The sequence below is a fragment of the Chelonia mydas genome, chromosome 16 (genome assembly GCF_015237465.2).
Source record: "Chelonia mydas isolate rCheMyd1 chromosome 16, rCheMyd1.pri.v2, whole genome shotgun sequence".
Lineage (NCBI taxonomy): Eukaryota > Metazoa > Chordata > Testudines > Cheloniidae > Chelonia > Chelonia mydas.
In genome coordinates this window covers 8,862,866-8,888,078 of record NC_057857.1, presented here as the reverse complement: position 1 = coordinate 8,888,078, position 25,213 = coordinate 8,862,866, and the positions used below count along the sequence as shown (strand labels likewise).

Below are 25,213 nucleotides of genomic sequence, written 5' to 3'. Positions count from 1 at the left end.
TCCCATATCAGATGATGCAATGCCCTGCTCACTATCAAAACCACTATTTTCGTGTCCAGCTTCTTAACCTGTTGCTTACAGGTGGCAATCTCCCATCCCTAACCTTTAAGGCAGAGGTTCCCCAGGGGTGACCTATAGAGAGCTGGACCGTCATATGGTGCTGGTTCTTCTTCCTTTCTAGCTGAAAGAGGCAGAACAGATGGGAGAGGGACATGAAACAAAGAGAAAAAGCAGACAGTGTGATTAACTATTTGATTGCTCTTAAGGAGACTTAAAAATACGTTAAATGCTTTCCTATCATGGTTTCTCCATGTAGTTGCCAAGGGGATGTTATGCGATCCTAAGTGGGAAGGGAAATGGCCCACATGGTCCCAAGTGGTGGGGAAGGTGTCCATAAGTCAATCTTTCTCTTAAGGTGGGTTCCATGTTAAGAAAAGTATTGAGAACTCCTGCTCTATTGCAAACTACACATGCTTGCTGTGAGAGCCAATCAAACTCACTCTCCAGTCACCTCCCAACCTACTTCTTCCACTCCCCCTTCCAAACTCCAATGGCTCTCGTGTGGAGTTCCCATAAGACTGGTGCCATCCCTGCCCTTGCAAAGACAGCCTTCCTCTGCCCTGAGATATGGGCTTCCTATCTAAGAGCCTGATCCAAAGCCCATGGAAGTCAATGAGAAACTTTCCATTTCTTCCATGGGCCGTGACTCAGGCCCTAAATGAACTGCAGGAGGAAAAGCTGGAGCAAAGAGGAGCGTAAATCACCTGAATTAAAATGAATTGGGACACAGACATATTAACTTGGGGCACTCAGTCAACCCTTGCATTAGCTTGATTCTTCAGCTACTGTAGTAATTTAGATCAATCGTACAAGTTTTGTGCTATGCTTAGTAGAAGGCATATAGTATTAGCAGCCATGCATGTTTTGTAGTATGTATGTACCTACCTTGCAAGACCTTTACGTCCCAGGGTACCCAGGCCTGTTCTATATGGGCTAGATTTTCACAAGAGTGCAGGGGCAGATATTGGAGTGCTCTGCACCCATCAGCTCCTGTTGTGACACCTAGAGCCAGATTTCCTAAAGAGCTCAGCCAATGTGCAAAGCCAACATGCAGCCAGTGTGCAAAGCTCTTTGGGAAACTGGACCCACTTGTGGGGTGCTGAGCCCTCTTGAAAATTCCAGGCTGTGTAGAGCCAGCACTTGTTATGGTCATGACATGGATGATGATGAGGTCCCAGGCTCTGCATCGAGCAGTGATTGCCTCATCCTTACCCGTGCCCCAGGATCCAGACAACCATGTGTGTGGCTAACCAAACATTTATATAAACTCCTGAACTTTTCATTTCTTTTGGACAGGGAATAAGATGGGCTGAGTCATATGGTGCTTTTGTAAGGGGTCTTTGAAGATGAGGCATTACACAGGTCAGCACAGATGATGCTTTACGTGGGTGGGTGGATTCTTTTTCTTTTAGTCCAGAATTCCACACTCAAGTTTAAAATATATATGAACGAGGGCAGCAGCCCTCGTGTGGCTATGAAATCACTTCTCCCAAACCACTGTTGATGAGATTCAGCAGCAGGAGACTGTGGCAGGTCTTGACCTAATACATTTTCCAGTAATAATTTTTTCAGATATCTCCAGGAATGGATCTGAGCTCAGTTTACTGGAGTTGTTTGTTTTGCTTTGTTTTGGTATTTGTTTTTTCCAGCATAGCTTTACAGAAGAACAGCTCCTTTATAGGCAGTAGTCTGAATTTATACAGCTGCCTCTCAACCAGTCACTGACCATTAAATTCCATATTTACAGTGTCAGCCAAATGGGTAAACAAGTACATAGTGCAATCTTAACCCAAATCTCCATTAACGTTAATGTGCCTTAGGAGATGAGGAAAGAACACAGGTACCAATGCATGGCTATGCATTGGCTCAGCAGCTTTGTTAGCTTCTGCCTTGTGCACAGGGAAAGGACAGATGCACATGAATATTGATCACTCTCAGTCCCTCTCTGTCTTTAAACAAAGGGGTATATTTTTAATTTGGTTGCTCTCTCTCGCTCTCCATCTGTGGTAGCTGAATGTGACCATTTGTCCAGACAACTGTAAGTTTTCAAAAACAGTTTTGGAATAGGATACATCTTGTTACCAAAACACACAACAGCATTTTGGAGGGAAAAAAAAACAGAAGTACTTGCTCACAGTAATAGCTATTTTCCTTTCCTCTTAAAGCCACACAATGAAGCAATTACTGCACACTATACTTCCATGGGGTATTTCGGCTCAGGAGATTGGTTGGGAGGTTTAGAGGGCGTTGGAGGTGTGGCAAAAGGAAAAGCAACAACTCCTACCATATATGATTCACTAACAACAAAAACATCCCACCTGGTACCTCTTACTTTTCATAGGCTTAGGAAAGGTTTTCCACCAGCAGGGTTTTATGATTAGAGGAATCTTTCTATAATGGGATTGAGGACATAGGTGTTGGCATGAAAATAGGAAGGACCTGAAAGGTTAGTGCTAAGCTGAGAATCTCACCGTATCTGAATCTTTAGAGATTCTGAGAAAACTCCTTGCAGTTTCGGGAGGATGTGCTGTTTGGGAAACCCTCTAATTTAGCTGAGAAAGGAGGACTCGTGCATGGATAATTATCTCTATGGAATTAAACTGAATGGAGAAATACATGAATAAACATAGAACACTCCTCGTTTGATGAGCCACTGGGTGTCTCCTACCTCTCTCTCTCTCTCTCCCTCATGCACAATGCACAATCCATTACTGGAGTTACTGAATGCAGAACAAATGTATTAGACTGAGGAACTGCATATAAATTAGAACTAGATTAAGGAACAGGATATAAATTAGGACTAGGTTAAGGACCATAATGTAAAGGAGTGCTGCACCAGGCATCAAATGCTATGAATGAATCATTGGATCTTATATATAATTTTAAAGACATTTTATTTCTGAAAGACTTTGGCAGGCAGTGTTGGTTTAAATTCATCTGTAAATTTTGATCTGGTTTTAAGGGATTACAGGGAGTCAGCAGCTACCCCTATATTTAGGTTAACTAAAAAAAGAAACATAATATGAGATTATTGCAATTTTTTTTTTAGCAGCTTTAAGGCACCTGCTGTGGAATGGCTTTGATGGACAGGCATCAGGAAATTAAAAGGATCGTGTCTGTTATTTTCTTGTGTGAGCAACACTTAATCATCTCAATATAATTCATTGTAAGACATGAGCTACTGTAGCAGGCTTATCAAAATGGAAGTCTGATGAGATGTAAATCTGAGGTCATGAGCATTTGTTGTTTTGAACGACTCCGGGGCACTTTTCATAATAAGTGAGTTGTTATGCCTCAGTATAGGGCCTGATTCTATGACACCACAGAATTCAGTGAGAACTTTGGTGTGGACTTCAACTGGAACAGGATCAAGTCCATGGTAATTCCCTTCCCCACGTAATTCTGACACAGGATCACAGCTTGCGGCAGGTTTGCCTTAGAGGTGCTGCCTTTAGCTCCCATTGCTTTCTGTAATGGTTGCAGATGCTCGGCACCCCTTCTTACTGCTAACTATCGTACAGCATCGCTGTCCGCTGTTAAGCAGATGATGTGTTCCACCCCAGCACTGCACTTCAGGGGCAGACGAAATGATCACTTTATATCCAAAATGCACTTTGTGAGCCCATGAAATGAAAAAAAGACAAATGAATATAAAATGCTACACGTTATTCTTTATCATTGTTGGTTGCTTTTTGGGGGGGGGGGGGTAAAGAAAGCAACATCAGAAAAGTATACAACAAACGTCTATTATGTGCTCTTCCAAATGTAAATAACTTTATGAATTAATCTGGCATGAGATATGATGAATACTAAACTCCGTACTAGGATGAGAATGGTGTGGAGGAAAATATTACATAAAACAGGGAACCTGAAGTAAAGAACAATGTACAGAAGGTGGGCAAGAGCCAGAAATGCGGTGGAAGGTTTTATATATGTATATAAAATAATATAAGTGGGAATTAAGTGATTCATCAACCTTGACTGTCCTAAACTCTTTTTGTTATGTACTGGTATGACGTACCTGGGCTCCTCCGTGCTACCACACTATAAATCAATAATAATTTCATGCTCAGATTTCCCCCCGCCCCCTTACAATACCATGCACTGATACAGTCATTGTGCAATGGCATGTACTGACACAATAGCTGTACAAAAGCATGTACTCTATGAGAGCGTGCACCGACAATAGTTGTGCAGTAGAGGTTAAGTTGCTGTGAGGTTCTTGTTTCCCTGGAATTTTTGACTCCCTGATCCAAATTCAGAAGTAACGCTGATGTCACTGTAAATTACATGTCAGTAAATCTGTGTAAATTAGTGTAAACTGGTGTATTTTAAAGGCTAAGGGACCAAAAAAAGCTGATTTGTAGTGGGAGAAAACCAACTGACAAGGGGATATAAAAGATGTAGATAAAATAGAGAGAGTCATATTTATTTTACCTCCTTGCATACTCTGGAGATTGCTTTGACTGCTAAAACCCCATTCCTTTCTCAGCTTCTTTAGGGCCTTCTTTTTTGGACTTGTGTTCATTACATTCCTCCTTTGCCCTTTTCCTTTTTTTGTGCCTCATTTGTTTTTATGTGCTTTGGATTTGTACAGGGACATTTTTATTATGTTTCTACTGCATATCACTTTGTTGTCATTAATAATAATACCCAGCTCTATACAATGTTTTTATCCATATCCCTCAAAGCACATTACAAAGGAAGCCAGAATGATTATCCCCCTTTACAAATGGGAAAGCTAAGGCACAAAGAAATATGTGACTTACCCAACAGGGACTAGAGCCTACATCTCCCAAAGTCCCAGTCCAGTATTTTAGCCACTAAGCCACATAGGAACCTGAATTCTTCTTATGGCATTAAAGATAGCTGATAAAGAAGATTTTTTTTAAAAAACTCATGATTCTTTGGTAGTAGAGTTTGTAAAAAAAAATAATAAAAGGGGGAAAGTTCACAAAATAAACCCCCATCCCCTTTTCAATTTTGAAATTCCAAAATTCAAAATTTCATTGCAATCTCTAAATTAAATTTTATCAGCTCTCTTACTGTTTGATAAGTGTGGGGATGGGGAGAGGGAGGGTGGAAACATGAAAAAAATAGCAACATGCTTCCTGGGTGTGGTTCTTCTTCGTTTTAATTCCAGCTTTTTGAAATTTCAGTCAAACTTTGAACTTGAAAGCATTTCCACCAGCTATAGTTAATACTAGCACTAGCCAACCTCAGCCGTAAGCCCCATACCTACATTTTGCGGATCTTCCATACCAGCACCAGACCTAGAACATTTGAAAGATTCCCACTCAAATGTACCTCATTGTTGCTACAAATAGTTCCACAGGATTGTTAGTGACCATAGTGAGCAAGAACCTCAGCTTGATTCTCATGAACCTAACACCATCTGTAACCGTACTCGCTCGAAAGATTTTCTTACTCACCCAGTGCCTCTTCCTTAATTTCCATAGCAAATATTTGGGTCTACTTTGTTTTGTCTACTTCTTTTTTCCACCAAAGAGAAAGGCATTTTAGGAAAAGTTGTTATAGGAGGGTCAAGGAGAATCAGAATTAATCTGCTTAAAAAAAAGTCAATGATAAATCGTATCATTGTCATGAATGATTTGTAAAGCACTGTAAATCTCCATGACAGTAATAATGATGCTCTGTATATAGAATTTTGGCATTCTGCATATACAAGCACTTGGACTTGAACTCTTCCTAGATCATTAGGAAATTAGAGGTCATCACATCAATCACCTGAAAAGTAATTTCCACTAGATTTTCAGTAAGGCCTTATCAACCTAGGAACACCCAGGAAAGTTAATCCTGGTTAACTAAAGGTGTTAATTTGAAGTGGGTTAGTTAAACTTGCTTTAAACAACTGGGTGAACACCATAATTAAGAATTAAAATGGCCTTAATTTGATTTAGTTTAATTCACTTCCAAACTGAATTAAATGAAACCAAATTAAAGCCACTTGTGGCACCTTAGAGACTAACCAATTTATTTGAGCATGAGCTTTCGCGAGCTACAGCTCACTTCTAAATTGGTTAGTCTCTAAGGTGCCACAAGTCCTCCTTTTCTTTTTGCGAATACAGACTAACACGGCTGCTACTCTGAAACCTGTCTTATGAAAGGAGACTCAAGAAGCTTGGCTTGTTTAGCCTAATTAAAAGAAGGTTGAGGGGAGATATGATTGCTCTCTATAAATACATCAGAGGGATAAATACCGGCGAGGGAGAGGAATTATTTAAGCTCAGTAACAATGTGACACAAGAACAAATGGATATAAACTGGTCATTGGGAAGTTTAGACTCGAAATTAGATGAAGGTTTCTAACCATCAGAGGAGTGAAGTTTTGGAATAGCCTTCCAAGGGAAGCAGTGGGGGCAAAAGATCTATCTGGCTTTAAGATTAAACTCAATAAGTTTATGGAAGAGATGGTATGATGGGATAACATGATTTTGGTAATTAATTGATCTTTAAATATTCATGGTAAATAGGCCCAATGGCCTGTGATGGGGTGGGATCTGAGTTACTACAGAAAATTCTTTCTTGGGTATGTGGCTGGTGAATCTTGCCCGTATGCTCAGGGTTTAGCTGATCGCCATATTTGGGGTTGGGAAGGAATTTTCCTCCAGGGCAGATTGGAAGAGGCCCTGGAGGTTTTTCGCCTTCCTCTGTAGCACAGGGCATGGGTTACTTGCTGCAGGATTCTCTGCTCCTTGAAGTCTTTAAACCACGATTTGAGGACTTCAATAGCTCAGACATAGGTGAGAGGTTTTTCGCAGGAGTGGGTAGGTGAGATTCTGTGGCCTGCGTTGTGCAGGAGGTCGGACTAGATTATCATAATGGTCCCTTCTGACCTTACTATCTATGAATCTCTGCTTAGTTCCCCCATCCCTAATTCTGAAACTCAGTGTGCCAGTGCCCAATATGTAACTACAGGTAAAAGACACCCACAGAACATAACTTGCTAATAAAACAAAGACGGGCAGCTGCCTGTCTACCCTTGTATAGAAATGACAGCCTAGTTACTGGCATTAGTTCAGATGTCTCTGGTGTTCTGCCTTCCCTGTCAATAGATTCCTTTTCTGGTGACAAGCAAAAAAGATACCAAGCTGCAAGTCACTTGTATTCAAGATTAAGCTCAATTTTCCTCTGTTTCGTCAAATGAGGGGTTCCTGTGTTAAACTGCAGGTTCCTGATGGAAGGCACTAGCCAGAATACATAAAGCAACTGACTTCAGTTGAAACAAGGCTAATCTACCTCTGCTACTGCCTCTGACTTGCCTCTCGGCTGAGTGAATTGCTCTTGCGTGGGTACACAAACTGCTTCTGATTTGAACCGCGCTCATGGTTCTATGCAGGATACAAATATGCAGCAAAATCCAGCTACCATGTGGGAGCCTCTGCTCTTTGTTAAGTTGGCTGTAGTGTCTGTGGTGCAAGATGCAACATCATTATGTCAGGTATCAGGGGGTAGCCCTGTTAATCTGTATCCACAAAAACAACAAGGAGTCTGGTGGCACCTTAAAGACTAACAGATTTATTTGGGTGAAGAAGTGGTATTTTACCCACGAAAGCTGATGCCCAAATAGATCTGTTAGTCTTTAAGGTGCCACCAGACTCCTTGTAACATCATTATGGGCGTACTGTTGGACTGGTCTATGCTGGTTAAGCAGGGAGGATGCAGGGGGAGCAGGGCTATGCCCTGAAATTATTCTGTTACTAAAAAAAAAAAAAAAGGGTTGATTTCTTTTATTTACTGTATAACAACCGACTCCAATAGTCCTGGAATTCCTTACACTAGAGTGATGGCTTTATGAGAACATCAAAGGCAGTGAGCCTGTCTGAACCCTCATAGTCACTAGCACGCTTCTCCTAAGAGTGGCGAAGCGGCTGCAGCCAGTGTCCACTGGGAGCTTCCAAAAGGAGAACCCTTCCTGAATTATGAGCAGGCCCACACACACACACTCAACTTCACAGTCCATTGCTTTATAGGAGCAGAGTCTTTGCTGTCTGCACCAAGGCAATATATCTCTTTAAGGCCTGCCAGCGACTCCACCGAGAGATAAACAAAGCCTTTAAATCAAAAGGAGATGGAGCAGAGGGAAATATTTGGCACCCCCAGTACACAGAGCTATTTATTTTTTAAACCCATTGTGACAGAGGATGGCACAGAGCTTCTCTGAACATAAAATGTGTCATCCTGCTACCAAGGAAGAAACTGGCAACATGACAAAAGGAATCAAATGGAGTCCTCCGAACTGGACCACACACGGGAAACAACAAGCAATATGTCTGTGGAAGGGATTGCATTAATCGGAGGCAGTTTGGTGTAGCGGCTAGGGCACTGGACTGGGTGTTAGGACACCTGGTTTCTAACTGTGGCTTTGCCAGTAACCTGGTGCATGACCTTGGGCAATTCACTTTGCCTCTGTTCCTTCTCCCACCCTTTGTCTTGTTTATATATAGCGTGTAAGGCCTAGATCCTTGAACATACTTTGGCTCCTAACGCCCATTAAAATCAGTAGAAGTTAAGAGCCTAAATACCTTTAAGGATCTGTGCCCAAGCTCTTTGGGGAAGGGATTATTTTTTACAATTTGTGTATGACACCTAAGACAATGAGACCCTGATATTTGCTGGGGTTTCAAGGAGTCACTGTGATACAGTGAATAACGAATAAAGAACAATATACCGCCTAGTGCTTCTTTCAGAGCATGGCATTTTCACACAGGTGAGGGCAAGTAACAACTCAGCTCCAGGTACAACTAGACTGAATTGCTTTAAAAGGGAGTTGAGTCAGGAAGGTGGATCCCTCAATGGAATAACATCATCCTGACCGGAGGAATGCTAGAGTACTTCAGATGCATCTTTTTCAAAGTGCCCAAAGCCCTTCATCTATAAAGAGGCCACATCTCTCCCCATTGCACAGTTGAGCCACATTTTATATATTTGGTGCTGGGAAAAGGCCAGATCCATCACATGACACCCATTTCTTCCAACCATTTTGAGAACTCTGGTACCTTTCCAATGCCCACCGATAAGTGTATCTCTTCTCACTCCTTGAAATCCACTCCCAGTTACAAGGAGAGCACATCTGGCCAGGTCATTCCAGAAGTACCAGGCGAAAGTGCTACTAGAGAGAATTAAAAACGAAATCTAGTTTGGTCTGATAAGTTTCATAGGACAGTCATCAAACTTCTAGCTAAAAAGAGTTTAAGAGGAGTTTGAAGCCTATTGGGGCATCATCACAAACATAAAGCTACTCCAATTTGGTTTTATGCAGGGAAATCATTTCAGAAACAGACACCTAAGTTTTGCCTACAAAAGTATTCCTGCACCAATAGCTAACTGTGTGTGCAAAACCACACATTAGCACATGCAAAATGGGAAATGGTGCAAACGTGTGCATATCGGTATTTTGTGTGTGCAGTTTCCTGTTTGTGCCTGAGAGGGCATATTTTGCTCTGTTTTGAAAAGTTGGCTCTTAAAATCCAATGCAATAACCAAAAAAAGACTGTAATAAAAGTAAATAAATTCCACTGAAAATCTGCCACTGTTCTGGCTTTTTTTTTTTTAAACATCATAGATGGTCTCCAACAAATAGTTTAGACCCATATCTCCTCAAACAATCCAATGTTTAGGCTAATTTGGATACAGCATTTGAGTCTGGGCCATCGCTCAGACAGATTTGCAGAATTCAGGGTAAGATTTCAAATCCCTCCCAAACTCCCTGGGTGTTCAGAGCTAGGATTCAGAGCTACCTATATTTTATACCGTGGGCCTGATCCTTCCCTCACATCACTTTTACCGCAGCTGAACTTTTCACTGACTTCCATGGAATTACTCCTGATTTACAGTGGAGTAAGTGAGAGGGAAGTTTGACCCCTGAATGCCAAGCGGTGTACAGTAACATAAACCCTCCCTCCTGGCTGCAATTTTGATTCTACCCTGAGCAGTTCCAGAATCCCATCACAAAAAGCTGCTTCTCACTCTCTGTTCACCTTCAGAATGCTATTCACCCATGAGTCAGAGTGCACGAGAGAAAGACAGGGAACTGCATACTCTGCCTATTTTTAAATTATTATTTTTAGCTCTTTTTTTTCCCTGTGATCACAGCTGAACTTTCTACTGGCCTCCAGGGAACAGAGAGCAATAACTTTAAATGGCCTAGTAGATACATCAGTGGCCTCTAGCCAGCAGCAATTTCCAACCTTGCTATGCTATAAGAAAGGGGGGGGGGCAATGGAGGGGGGAAAATGGAAACCAGAAAAAGCAGAAATATCCCTTAATGTTAGAGAGAATTGGAAAGTCCTGTTCATGGTTTCAGTGACAGGTTTAAGTTTACTTTTTTTTTTTTTTTTAAAGGAATTTGGAATATCTGTTTCAAATGAGAGTAAATATTTTCCCTCAGACACTGAATATTCTTGTGATATTCAGGCCTCTGCCATATTGCAGGCAGGGGGTAATTGCACAGACCAAATAAATCAGTGTGCTCTCTCCACTGGAGTACAACAAACATTTGTAAAGACATTCTTTAAAATGGCATAAATTGACCTAATTTGGGACCCCATAAACACACATGCGAACGTGTTTTTCTCATGTTTCCCTGGCTAGCAGGGGCCCAAAGTCCATCTCTGAACCTTCTAAGATATTTCAAATGACATCAATCAAATGAGAGCACTTTGAAAAGGAATATTTTTTATGGCACCTGTCTTCCCAAAGCTCTTTAAAGTCCCCAAAGCACCGCACTCACCAAGTAGGGGGTAGAAATTCTGCTGCCTCTGAGGCACAGTGCGGTATGTGATGTAGAGTGCACAACAATGCTACTCTATACAACAGTCCAAGTCCAGAAGTGGCAGAAGAATGCCCAGATGGAAATGAAACTTCGGGAGGAAGGAATTCAGGGAGGAAGAATGTCATTAGCCATACTGAGATATGGCCAGGAAACTGGGGATATGCTTGTAAAGAGGGTTATGTGATCTTTAAAGATCACAAACGATCAGGGCCTAAGCAATGTTCCTGCCCATTTGTGATTAGCTTTAAAATGACTAGTCTCATTGAAGTCAATATGTTTCTGGGGGAGGGTGTAGTAGGGACCCAGCCCTGTAAAACCACACCTAACCTCCCTGAGAATGGCAGGTGGTCAGGATTTGGCTCAAGGGACTTACTGTGCAAAAGGGGCTACCATGCCAAAATATTTGTGGAAATGCAAAGCATGAAGAATGAGGACACATTGTATGATGTCAAATGGACATGGAAAGTGGATTTTGGGTCCAAGCACTTTGCATTTGGCTTCATAGAATATCAGGGTTGGAAGGGACTTCAGGAGGTCATCTAGTCCAACCCCCTGCTCAAAGCAGGACCAATCACCAACTGGTGATTCACTTTCTTCTGCCATGGCACTCTGGCTTTTCAAACCCATACAAAGATACATTCCTAAGAATTAGGATTGTTTATTTTCAGGTTACATGACTTCCTTCTATTGCAAAAGGCTTCAGGCTGCACAGAGGCTCTTCTTTCTAATGGTATCAACAATGTACCCTCAATGCGACTTGGTGTTTTAATTCCTGAGGATTCTAGGAGCTGAATAGAGTTTCCTTAATCTGGGACACAGGATCAAAATGTAGTTTTAAATCAAATGACATAAATGGACCAAAATTTCAAAGCTAGGACCCTGACAATATGACCGCTGAAGTCAATGGGACAGATGCCATTGATCTCAATGTGGACCCTTTCCATTGACTTCAGGGAGCACTGGATGAGCTCCCTAAGGCCCAAATCCTGCAGAGCACTTAAGTACATGCTTAGCATGAAGCATATGAGTAGTTCCCTTTAAAGTCAACTTCTGGGACTAACAGGACAGCTGATAGGACTACTCATGCTTAAAAGCTAAACACATGTTTAAGTGCCTTCTGGGTTAGGGCCGAAGTGCCTAAACGTGCTCCCATAAAATTTAGCACAAGCGTGTTTTCACACATGGTTACCCAATTTCCACCAGCAAAATGATCATTTTCATGGAAAACAGCAGTATTTATATTTTGTGGAGGCAGTTTAAAGACCAAAGTTTGAAAATCTGACCCGAGCATCCTCAGTTGTGCATATGCTCCCACACACTTCAAAAGGCGGGTGCACCTGTCTCTGAGGCCAGAGAACTGCCCCCCGGACTAAACTTAGCTTCCATTTGCACTGTTGTCAATAAGGAATAGCTCCAATTATATTCTTATGGACCTGGATGTAACTGTAAGCAGAATCTGGCCTAGTGTGTCTAAATAACCAAACCCTTTGTTTTAAACTAAGTTGTCATTTCCCAGCATTCTTATACCCTATAAAATGAAGGCAATTTGGTTAATAAACAGGATGTTAAGTGAGGAGGCATGGGACTGAGGCTCTTTGGAAGGAGGTAATGAACTAGTTTACTAGGCTTTGGTAAAAATAGGATCCATCTAATGTGCCTTTTGAAACAGAAAGGGGGCAGGGCCAGGCTCATCTTGCCATTCAGTGTTTGTACAATGCCTACCGCTATGGGGTCTGGGTTCTTGACGGGGGACCCTAGGCACTAGCCCAGTACAAATAATGAAGAAAGAAGGATGGCCTTGTGGTTAAAGCTCATGCCTGGGTATCTAGCCATCAGGTTCTAATCCCAGTTCTGCCATGGGCCATTGGGCAAATCACTTAGCTTCTTTGTGACTCAGCTTCCCCAATTGTGAAATGGGAGCTAATATTACTGCTCTACCTCACAGAAGGGCTTGCAAGGGTACCATTGCTAAAGTGTCTTGAGATCTTTGAATGAAAAGATCCTACAAGGGAAGTATTATTATTAACCAATTGCTTTGCTAACGACAAACTTGTTTGTCCCACAGTGTCTTCAGCAGAAAGCTATTTCATAAAAATGGCAACTAAGGGTGAGGTTCATTTAGAAAGAAGCAGAATAGAGTGAGGATCTCCTGGATTTTAGTTTTTTTTTAAATCTCCAAAATGGATGAGAGATGCTGGCCTTTCATAAGTGCAAAGAAAGGAGCCGACTGACTAGAATAATATTTGCGAGGGGAATGTACCTATTTGTAAGTCTTGTTCAATGGAGCACTTCCTACTCGCTGATTGCTCCTGTTGGGGACTTTTAGGAAAATCAGGTAGGCTGTTCCCCTATGTGGGCTTGTGTTTTGCCATGCTGCCTGGAATTCTGGGGGCAAAACAGTAATTGTTTCTTTTACTTTTTGTCTCTTTCCCTACCATCCCCTTCCTAACAAGTTGAGCTGCAGCCACATTCCATTTTCCCCCCCCCCCACTACAATTGTTTCATTAGATTCTGTGTGTGTGTGTGTGTATGTGTGTTGGTTTTTTCCCCCGCTGAAGCCTGAAATATGCTCTGAATTAAGAGAAAAGCTCCATGTCACTTGGGATTGGACTGCTGTTGAACTGTTCCTTTTGTGTGCTTGTGTAACTTTCTGGCCAAAAATGCCTCCAGGGACGCTTCTTAATTGTGGGGGTCCCAAAAAGGGTCTGTTCTGCTTGACTGACTGCCCTCTGCAGAGATCTGGGGAGAGGAGGGGAGCACTTCCCTCCACCCTCACTAACACCACCCTCCCTCTAAAGCACATCTGTCCAAGCTTGCTCACTGCTGGCCCTTTCCTTCTCCATATGCTACAGGCATTTTTGGCCTGACTGAATCCTTAGTGCATTAAGCAGGAGGCCCCTGGTTCTAAAGTTCTTCCCCATTTACAATATGTAGCCCAGAAGAAAGGAGGGGGAAGTCCCACAGATGAACAAAAAATAAAGGCCAGCTTGTTTACTCTTATCTCAAGACGACGAACATTAACAGAGCAAAAACAACACACAGCTTTGGCTTTTAACTTTTGCTGTTCCGTGGATAATCCATGAAGATGGGATTTTTCAAAGACTCACTGATATAAACAGAGATTCAGCAATGCTGAGACCTCTTCTATCTATAGGGTTCCTGTCCCTACTTAGGGTAGTTTGTTTTGGGCTGAAGGCAGCTGTGTTAATAAAACAACAACAACGACGAAACCTTCTGCATATTGCTTTGTTTGGTCCCAGGTTTAAGGCTGGAATTTGGGAAAGAGTCAGTGCAGCTGGAAATTGTCCGGTCTGGATCATGCTGGTTTAGCTCTAGTGAGGGTCGAGGTGCTGAGGCAGCCAGCCCCAATCTAGGGAGATTTTATACACTCTGAGACCGAAGTTAGGCTACCTGATTCCACATTTGGCTACTCCTGTACGCCTGGGACCTGCCAAATGGGAATCTGAGTGTTGAAATGGGGCGATCAGCATCCTTTTGCAAGTGCCCCCCTTTGAAAACTGAGCCTTTGGTTATTGCTTATCATTGAGCCGAGTACAAAACCACAGAGCAGTTTAGAGAAAGGTAGTGTATGAAGTGGTTAGAGCAGGAGACCCAGGAGTCTTGGGCTCTATTCTGATCTGCCCATTAGCTCACTGTGTGGCCTCTGGCCAGTTAATTAGGGTATGTCCACACTTCAAGATGGAAATATACTTTGCGGCTCAAGAAGACATACCCGCACTAGCTTTTATCAAGTTAGCACACTAAAAATAGAATAGAACCATAGGAACACAAGTGGCGGCAGGGACTAGCCTCCCCACATCTGTACCTACCATCCTGGACCCTCGGAGCTTTCAAGTGTCCACTGCTTTCTGGTGTCTCAAGTTGGACACCCAAAAACTGCAGTACCAGAACTGAGTGGACATTTTTGAATATTTAGACCTTAACCTTGCTGTTGCCTCACCTGTAACACAGACATAATATTTACCTTTGCAAAGTGTTTTGAGGTTCTCAGATGAAAGGCATTATTTCAGGGCTATATCCAAGTATAACAACATGGGGCCAGATTGTGAACCTCCTATTCACACTTAAAAGGACCCTTACTCCAAGAATAGTCCCACTGCAGTCTGTGGGGTCCCACAGTGTTGGAACATTACCTAGTCTAAGTAAGGGGTCAGTGTGGCCTGGCAGTTTAGGTTCAGCTTAGGTAGGGATCCCAGAATGTCAGTCATCCTCCCAAGCTACACAAACCTTTTGGCAAAAGATGGGGGACGGTGGTGTAGCAAGGCAAGACTCACTGGTGCAGCACCTCCTGCTGGTCATCTTGGGAATTAGATCTTTCCAGCCTTGGAGCACCCTCTGCAGACCAGTATCTCGCCTGCTGCTGGCTCTGTGTCCCTCCAGGACCCCAGTGCTCCTTACCCTTGGGTTTCTGCCCCCTGCAGTACCCCACAATCTGGGTCTCCCCTCCCAGGGGAACCCCCAACCCTCTAAACCCACCTTGCCTCAGTGGCTACTGCCAGTCATCATCTAGTCCCCATTTACTGGGGCGCAGACTGCAGTCTGTAATGGCCACTCATCACTGGCAAGGGGGTAGGACCTGCTGCCTTTGCCTATCCTCGGGCTGTCCCTGTACAGCACCAATACCTTCTGTAGGCCTTTAACAAGGCCTGCAGTCTGGGGGCCTACCAAGTTGGAGCTCCCCAGCTCCCTTTGCCCTTCCCCAGCCCTGCTCCACTTCAGGCACCTTGTCTCAGACAGTGAGCCCTTCTCCCTCCAGGGCTAGAGCAAGACTCCTCTCAGCTCCTGGTCCCCAGCCCTTTTATGGGGCCAGCTGTGGTCTGATTGGGGCGTGGCCCCAGCTGTGGCTGCTTCCCCAATCAGCCTAACCTTTCACAGCTGCAGCCCTCTCAAGGCTGCTTTTAACCCTTGTTTTCCAGGAGTGGGGCAGCTGCCTCACTACAGGTGGTGTTTCAGAACAGCAAACTCCTGAGATTTCAAGAACTTCTCCTTTCAGGGCTTTAGCTACTTCGGGTATGTTTGTGCTGCAATTAGACACGCATGGCGATGCATTAATGGTCTTCATCATGCCAAGTTCATAGCAGCCTGATTTAACTTTGCCAAGATATAGCACAGTTGTGACTTTTCCCTACTATGTGTCAAAGTATCAGAGAAACAGGAGATGGAAACACCTGTTATCAGTGAGGAAGGATGCTTTATTGGCTAAGGTACTGCCTGGGACTCAGAATCTCAGCTTCCTTTGTAACCTTGTCCAAATCACTTTATCTACCCTGTGCCTCAGTACCCCATCTGTAAAAAGGGGATCATACTTCCTATCTTTCAGGAGCGTAATGAGGATAAAACCTACATGTGATTATGAGGGACTCAGATACCGATATAGCCCTCATCCCCGCAGTATCTAGACAGTGCCCACAGCCCACTTACCTGCCAGTTCTTGATTGTTCTCTATTACATATATCATTTCTAATACTTTGTTCTGTCTAGTTTTAATTGCAATGGCCTAAAATTAGGGCCGTGTATCAGGTACTGCAGAAATACAAACATCCCCAAATATCTCAGCATTTATTGTTTGCATTCATGTTTTTCAGGGTATTGACTCAGCGACTGATTTATGAGCATAAAATAATGCAAAAGCCAGTCTTTTCACAGGATCTCCGCCACCTAGAAACTCAAATACCATGGGAAAATGAGTTGCATAATTGTTGGCTCCAGACACAGCTCAGAGGCCATTAAAAAACTGAGAAAACCAATTGTCCACTTACAAATGAGCAGAAGCGTAAATACAAATGCAAGAACCCGTATGCACAAGTGCGCGCGTGCACACACACACACACTTACAAATGATCAACAAGGCAATGCCATTAATGGGTGCACGCAAGCAAAAACCCATTGAGACAAGCAACTTCAGACCTTAACATGCTCAGTATATATTTTTCACATGTAGCTATCCAAGCAGTCTCCAAGTATTTTATTCCCTAGAGGTACCAAAGAAGTGCACAGTACACTCTGAAAGCAAAATGGCTGCAATTAGTCAAAGTTAAATAGTTTTATGTTGTTGTTGTTTTTTTTCAGCATAGCCCTTGGCAAGAAACCACTGGACACCCTGGGAGTTTTATGGGTTTTGATGAGCTTTAAATCTGAAATGACTTGAAACAATGATTTCAAAAAGCTGCATCTCAGCTGACATGGGAGGCAAGTTTCTGCCTGATTTGCAATGTGAAATAGAGATGCCATCCAATTTAGGCAAAACTGATTTAGAACGGGAATGTCAAAGTGGACTGGAAAGAAAATAAAGCATTAACTAAGTAGACTTTCTCCCCAAACTCGGACCTAAATATATTTTGAGCATAGTTAGTGGTATGTGGATAAGAGGCAGGTAAAAGGAGTAAGGGAGTATGAGAAGGATGAGACTGAGCTGAGGAGAGGCAAGGAAAAGAATAAAATCTGAGACAGGGAAGGAGGGAGGAGACATAAACACCAGGACTAAGTTCTCTGCTGGTTTAATGAATGCAACTCAACTGATGGCAATGGAGACTCTGCTGATGTAAATGGTTATAAATGGATGAGCTGCGTCCATTCGTACCAGCAGTTTTCAACCCCTTAGTTGCCTATAAGGAACATCCTCTGCTCTTCATCAACTCTTAGGCCCCAGAAATGCAAAGTAAACCACATGGGTGGACCTCCAGCACTCCAGTGAAATCCATGTAACTCCGACTGGGTGCCTAGGATCTGCCAACACTGTTGCCTTCGCAGAATAGGGCAAACGAGAAACACTTTCATCCCTCTTAATTCCTCATTCAAGTTTTAGGTTTTTTGATTGCATATGTTTAGCCCTGTGAAGTATTTTGGGATGCAGTGAGTGTGGAAGAAAATATGCAGAGTTGAACTGATTACAATGTGGTGAATGAACCAGAGAACTAGGGTTGTGTGAATTACATCTGAAAACCAAAACAACTGGTGTATCTTGCCTTTCATTCTGATTTAATTTCACTAAAAAGCAAAGTATGATTTTTTTTAAAAAAGTGAAAAATTAGCCCCAGGGCAATATAGTTAGTTAAAGATGGTCCCCTTTCAGAGCAAAACCCTCACCATTTTTGGTCAAAAACACAATATTTTTGAAAAGTTGAACTTCAAAATGTTTTTGATTAAAGTCATTTTTTCCCCTTGCTGAACAAGCAAAATGGAGAAATGTCACATATTTCAAGGTTTAAAAATAATCATTGGGTGAAAATGTTACAAAAAGCAACATTCTGGATCCCAGAACAAACTTATGAATATTTCTGTTTCAAATATCATGAACATATTTTTGCTAAGTTCACATTACTTAAAATCTTTTGAAGTCACCCAGCCCTAGTATCTTCAAGTTCCCTCTGTGTTTTACGAACTCCTTTATTGTTCCTATGAATCATCTATACCTCCCTGTTGAGTACGGATGACAATATCTTCCCCCTCCATAGAAAGTGAGATGCTAAGGAAAAAGACTTCAGATCTGTATACAAAAGCTTGTGTGCATCAAAAATATTCCAGAAGGAGGGTTTAGTCTGTTCACACATGGACAGCAGGCACACCTTTCTGGAATGCTTTGCTTCTTTATGATACTATCACTGCAGCATGAGTGAACTGCAGGATGAGGTTCTGGAAGATCCCATGATTGTGAACACCCTAATGTGAAGCAAGCTGGGAAGATCGCATGACAAAAGCAGAACCACTCAGAAACATCTTTATTTGTTCATCTCTGTGTCCCGAAGCTTTTGATTGTAACCTCTTACTTTAGAAATCTGAAGATAAGTATCAGCAGCTGGACACTGAGTAAATCTTAATCACAGAACTCTGTGTAAATACTGAGGTTTCAAAAGAATGAACTTATGTCAAACAGCTTTGTACACAGGATGGGAGTGGGGGGAGTGGTGTATTTGCTTGAGAAATTCAAACCTCTTGAAATGTTCGTGGACATGTCTGAACATGCCTGAAGTTAAAGCCAAACAGAAATTTCTGCTGCTTTTTACTCAAGGCAAGAAACGGCCCCTCTGTTTAAATTGAGTGATGATATCAGAGGAAATGAAGGATTAGGGAGTAAAAGAGAGAGAGTCTTAAGAGGCTGAAACCTGCGAACTCCAGAGTGCTATGGCTCAGCCGGCTTTCAAAGATCAAATAACTTGCCTTTAACTTATGCATGAGCTGGATCCTTCTGCAAAGGTGAATGAGGAATTGAGTCCCCATGTTCAATTCATGGAATGAACAGGAGAACGATTTGATTAATGCATGTGGATGTGGATGTGAGGGGAGCGGAGGGAAACAGATGAGAAAGGGCACTCTGGAGGATCTGTATTAATTAAAGAAAGCTCTCTAATGAAATCACAAGCTACAAAACCATATTCCAGTTACAAGGCTCCCCTAACAATTTTAGCATCTACTGCATATGCTCCTGGAGTTTTTCACATTAACTCAGCCAAGCTTTTCACTTATTCTGGCATTATTCATTCAGGCTCCTGGCTCTCCCATACTGCCTTTCAAAGATCACTTTGTACCAGGTTCGTATAACATGGGAAGTCTTACATTCATTTAGGGGGAGGTTTTCAAGGACATAAATGGGGGTTAGTCTCTTATTGAAAGTCAGTGGGAGTTGGATGCCTACCATAACTGCCATTTGTAAATCTCTCCCTTAGTTCTTAGGGAATTTTTCCAGAAAAGGCTCATGCATTACAGGTAATCTCAGATTTTAGGAACTATAATTTTATTAATCTCTCTTTATTCTGAAAAGCCTCAGGGCCTGATCCTGTAACTTGATGCATATGAGTAAACCTTACATCTGCACAGAGCCCACACTGAAATCACCGTAGGGGACTGCCCAAATGGATCCAATTGCAGAGTGGGAGCTTTAGTGTTCCCATCCTAACAGTGAAGAAGACTATTACATTGCTCCAGTTTTAAGAAATCCTGGTTTTACTAGAGTTCCTACGGTCCCCTGAGACATTGGTAGCATTGAGCTATACCTAGGTTCTGAAACTTATGCCGAAGACGGTGTGCTGAGTATTTTAACAGGATAGAACTAAGCCAGTTCTATTTTGCTTGTCGATCAGAAGAGGACAGATTCAAACCAGAGGAGGGGTCGAAAGGAAAAAAACCCACGGTCATGTATTTTATAAACAAACTGTAGAAAGGGTGGAAATTGCATTAATTTGAGAAAACTCAAGACATCATGAACTTTGATCTAGTTAAAAAGGTTGCCTGTTTTATAACGTGATTCCACACAGGAGCTTTGTACCAATGGCTCCGCCCAGCTGAAATGATTTCTGCCTTTTTCCCATTCTATGGGTACTGTGCAAAGTAAAAGGACAACGGCATAAAATGGATTTTGACAAATCCACCAAACCATTGCAACAGAAAACTTGTTGCGTGACTGACTAACTTACTTGTTAAATGTAATTTTTTGATGTTTGTCCATCTGATGTTTGAAACCTAAAACACTGATTTTCAAAAGGAGCCCAAAGGGATTTAGGGTCCCAATTCAATAGGATTTGGGTGTTTAACATCCTTAGGGACCTTTGAAAATAACACTCTAAAAGACAACGCAGCCTACTGAGCTGTGACCACCTCCAGCTTAGGATGCCTAAAAAAGAAAAAAAGAAAAAAGGATAATACAGTGGCCTCTTCATGAGCCAGACAGGTCTCATTGAAGTCAAGTAGAATTGTGGGTGCTAAACATCCCTGAAATTTAGGCCCTAGGTTCTTAGAAGAACTTTTGTATGAGAGAGGATGAGTTGACATATGGTGGCAATTTGGTCTCATTGTAGACTCTCAAAACACTGAAGATGGGAGACAGACTAACAGGAGATTTTAAAGCAAATGATGATCAGTTGAGTTGAGAAGTTTTGAGATTATGTTCTTTTAGCATGGGGAGTGAAAAATAAGACTGCCAGGGGCAGACAGTGAAAAAATTACAAATACAGGAACTCTCAAAACAGAAGTAACTTTGAAGCATTCACAGGGGCAAAGAACAATCTACAGCGTGGCCAATTCTGTTATGGTACTACTCAACATGAGTAAGGTAAGTAGAACTAGGCAAATTTTCGGACACTTTTTTTGGGTGAAAAAATGCAGATTCAGTGACACAAAAACATTTCTTAAATACATGTCAATTTTGCTGAATTTTTTGTTTAAAAAAACTTCTAAAAATCAGAATGACTAGTTTTGACATTTTCAAAATGAAACACTGACATTTGGTTTCAAATAAAATAAAAAACAAGTTATTTTTTAGTTTCAATTTTTTCTTTAAATTCATGAAATTGAAAAAAGTTTCAATTTAAAAAACCCATCATTTTGTTCTATTCAAAACATTTTTTTTTAAAAAAATTAAATTGCCAACAAATTGCAAAATCCATTTTTTGTCCAGATCTAACCATAATCCATAAATAGTCTCAGTGAAACCAATTTGCCTCCTTGTTCAGGAAGATACCATTCAATATGAATAAAATGGAGGGACAGAATCAGCCTCATAAAAATTACTACCAAATGTGTACCCCAGTCCCATCATGTTATGTGAGAAAAGCGTGGCATGAGATGGCCGGAAGTTTCCATAACGCTAAGACTTTTTCTCTCAACTATGGGAGTGGAAAATATTTAGTCAAATATACCTGCACAAGCAAATTCATTCCAACTTCTGCAAACTGTAATCCTCAAACTCAGCTCTGCAGTGACCAGAAGTTTTGCACTTGCTCATTAAACCACATAGCCTCTTATTAATCAACTACCCCCGTCTAGTTACTCATTAGCTGCAGTAGGTGATACATTTGTTGGGTTTTTTTGCAGAAGACCTCAGGAAAAGCATTATTATTGGCAATGGACAAACGTCAAGAGGTTGGTTTCTCACAGACTGCCAAAAGTTCAAATAGTTATCCAAAATGTATCCACACCAGGAGCCCTAGCCAAGGGCTGTTGGAGTCCACAGAATCTTTCCACAGACTTCAATGGGTTTTGGATCATCATCTCTATTATTAGTAGCAATACTATAATAGTGCCTTTTAAATATACAATTTATATGTAAGATGAACTCTGTTTTTGACAAGGACCAAAGAAAACCAACATCGTAGTTGCTCTATTTTTATCACTTTAAATCTGCTGAGACTGTGGTTCCATTGTTCTCGTCGTTGTACTCGCACAAAGTAAGAAACAGACCCTGCTGCAAAGAGCTTACAATCAAAATACAATCACGGACGAAGGACAGGAGAAAAGAGGTATTAGTATCATCATTTTATGAATGGGGAATTGAAGCACAGAGAGATTAAGGCCCTGATTCAAGAAAACATCCGTGTTCAGGAAAGAACTTATGAACTATCCTGAATACAGATGGATTTAAGCACATGGTGAAGTGTTTACCTGAAGTGGGGTCTACATGATAGGGGCTCAAGGTAACAAAAAGTCCATGACAGAGGTTGGAATAGAACAGAGATCTTCTGAGTAGCACCCCAATACCTTCTTAACCACAAGGCCATCCAACCTTGGTGCAAGGACATCTCTAGTCACGTCATCATTTATTTATGCCAACAGAATGTTTGTCTTCTAGTTCTTCCATCAGAGGAAAATAAGAAGGTACCATTCTCTGTGTTCCTTCAGCATATCTCCTCTGAATGCAGCCTCTTTTGTTTGTTTGAAGTTCTTTACTCAGAAGAGCACAGTCTTCAGCCTCACACTTTCACAAGAGATAAGGGCTATACCAGAAGTGTCTCCATACTCTCTTGGACAAGTAGAGAGCTCTTGAAACCTGAGCCAATGCATCCAGTGCCACTTCTGTTCTACTCAGAACCTTCAAGAAGTCAAGATGAGAAATGAATTCTATTCTATCTTTTAGCTGGTGTGACGGGGCAAGACCAGATGGCTATAGAAAAGTAGTGGGAGATAGATCTATTAGCTCCAGGCTAAACAAATCCCTGGTACCAGGTTAAGTGAAATGGAAGCTGCTCCAGGTCAGTTAAGACACCTGGGGCCAATTAAGAACTTTCCAGAAGGCAGGGAGAAGGCTAGGTTGATTGGGATACCTGAAGCCAATCAGGGGCTGGCTGAAACTAGTTAAAAGCCTCCCAACCAGTCAGGTGGGGGTGTATGTCAGGAGCTGTGGAAGGAAGTTGTGCTGTTGGAGAGGCTAAATAGTACACACCATATCAGGCACAAGGAAGGAGGCCCTGAGGTAAGGGTGAAGTGGAGCTTGAGGAAGTGAGGGCTGCTGTGGGGGAAGTAGCCCAGGGAATTGTATATGTCATGTTTCTAAAAGGTCAGCTACCATAGCTGATACCATTAGGGTCCCTGGGCTGGAGCCCGGAGTAGAGGGTGAGCCCGGGTTCCCCCCCCCGCATCTTTGCCCCCTGATTAATCACTGAGACAGGGAGACAACAGAGACTGTGCAAGGAAGGATAACTTCTCCTCACCTCCCTTGCTGGCTTATGATGAAAATGGCTCAGTAGACTGTGATCCTTGTCTCTAGAGAGAAAAGGGTTACGTGCAGGGTCACAGTGAGCCTCTGAGGCTAGTGAAATCTGCCAGGAAATGCGGGACCCATGGAGGCAAGGACAGAGCTTTGTCACACTGGTTATATCAGACCTTGTCTGTGTCTAATTATGGAAAACAATACGTCTACACTGAGTTAATGGAAGAGCTCTAAACACATGTTGATTAAAGTGTCTCTCAACAAAATGACCTCTCAAAAGGTACATTATTGAGTTTAGATTGAGATTGATGAGCGGGAGGCATTTGGCATTCAACTGCATCTTTGAAGTGAGTGACTGGATTAAATTTGTGTACAGGGAGCAGGGGGAGGGATAGAGTGATATTTGGGGAGGAAAGGGAGAGTTCTCAAACGAATCATCCTGCAAACCCATATTCCCATGAGTAAGTAATTATACTCAAGTGAGTAGTCTCATTTACATCAAAGGCATTCAGGTGAGTAAAGGTTGTGTGACTGAGCCCTAGAACATAATGTTAGCAATAGCTCTCGGCTGGAGATGGGGAATGAAACAGCTTCAGCGGGAAATGTTTAAAAGTATGAGCCTTCCTTTGACTTAGATTCATAAAGTTTACGACCAAAAGGGATGATTAGATCATCTCCTGTATATCACAGGCCCTTATACTTCACGCAGTTGCCCCTGTATCAAGCCCACTAACTTATGTTTTAAAGTCTCAAAAACGTAATTTCTCCTTTATTTTTTGCGCAATGATTGTACTTGATGCCTTACACCTTAATCATACATTGAATATGCTCCATAAAAATAACCAAACATCCCTTCCCAGAAGATACTATGAAATGTCAACTGGTTTGGTACGGTGACCAAAGAGCAACTTTTTACCTATGCGAAAGTAATCAAAAACTGAAAACCGTGCATGGTCTTCACCCCAAACAATTTCAGACGATGGGTCAGATTCTCAGCTGGTGCAAATGAGTACAGCTCTGCTGAACTGAATGCTGATTTCTACCAGCTGAGGTTTGGCCTCATCTATTTGGAAGCTGTGCATGAAACAGAACAAAGCAAATGGCTCCAGCTCCATTTTTCTCAAATGATGTGCCTTTTTTGGCACTCTTCTAACAAACTCACTGGATTTATTATGTCTGAAGATATCCTGTGCCCCATACCTCCGTCTGGAATACCCACCGTTTACTGGTAGCCAGACATCATTAGGTGGATATGGTCCTTTCCCTTCATCCCGTTCTGACAAATAAAAATCCAATGTACCACGTCTGCAGGAAAGAACAGCTGCCGATAGGAACTCAACTGAGTGTCTGACTGTAAATGAAGCCTTCAGTAGCTTATTGCTTGGAAGTGAGGAGAGAGGTTGGAAAGTAAATGCACTTTGTCCAGGGCAGAGCATTGCTAAAATGATTTCCGAAGGCCTGTGCCAAAGTACTGCAGCAAACGGACTTGGCTTATCCGCCCCCTGATAAACGCAACGGTTCTAATAATTTTTTTTTCCCAAAAGCAGTTGGGAGCTGGCCAATTTGAGCAACCACAAGAAAACCGTACTCTGCTCCCCCAGCCCCCCAAAATAGTTACCAAGAAAAATTACCTTTCCAGTGACATTTCTAACGGCCATGGATGACCCCTCCTTGTCCTTCATCGTGTCACTTCACTTCTGGCTAGCCTATTTCCTGCTTGAAATGACTGGATGTGGGTACCAGTTGTATGACTGTGGCTTGTCTCCATGGTATTCTTTATCCAAACAACCAGCCACCCCCCCCCAAAAAAAGCCCTGGCATTAAAACCCCTATTTGGAACTTCTGCTCTCTCCTTTTGGATTTTTCCATTCCTGAATGGGACAGGACAAGGACTATGCTAAACCCACTGCATCAATATG

The 25,213-nt window shown here is 42.2% G+C and overlaps 1 long non-coding RNA gene across 1 annotated transcript in view; it reads right to left on the bottom strand.

Moving 5' to 3' along the window:
- Positions 1 to 24,615, bottom strand: part of LOC122463141 — a 73,069-nt gene extending 48,454 nt beyond the window's left edge. The window contains exon 1 of the long non-coding RNA XR_006286196.1: positions 24,514 to 24,615. This is a non-coding gene — a long non-coding RNA (uncharacterized LOC122463141). The remainder of the gene's footprint in view (positions 1 to 24,513) is intronic.
- Between the last annotated feature and the right edge of the window lie 598 nt (positions 24,616 to 25,213).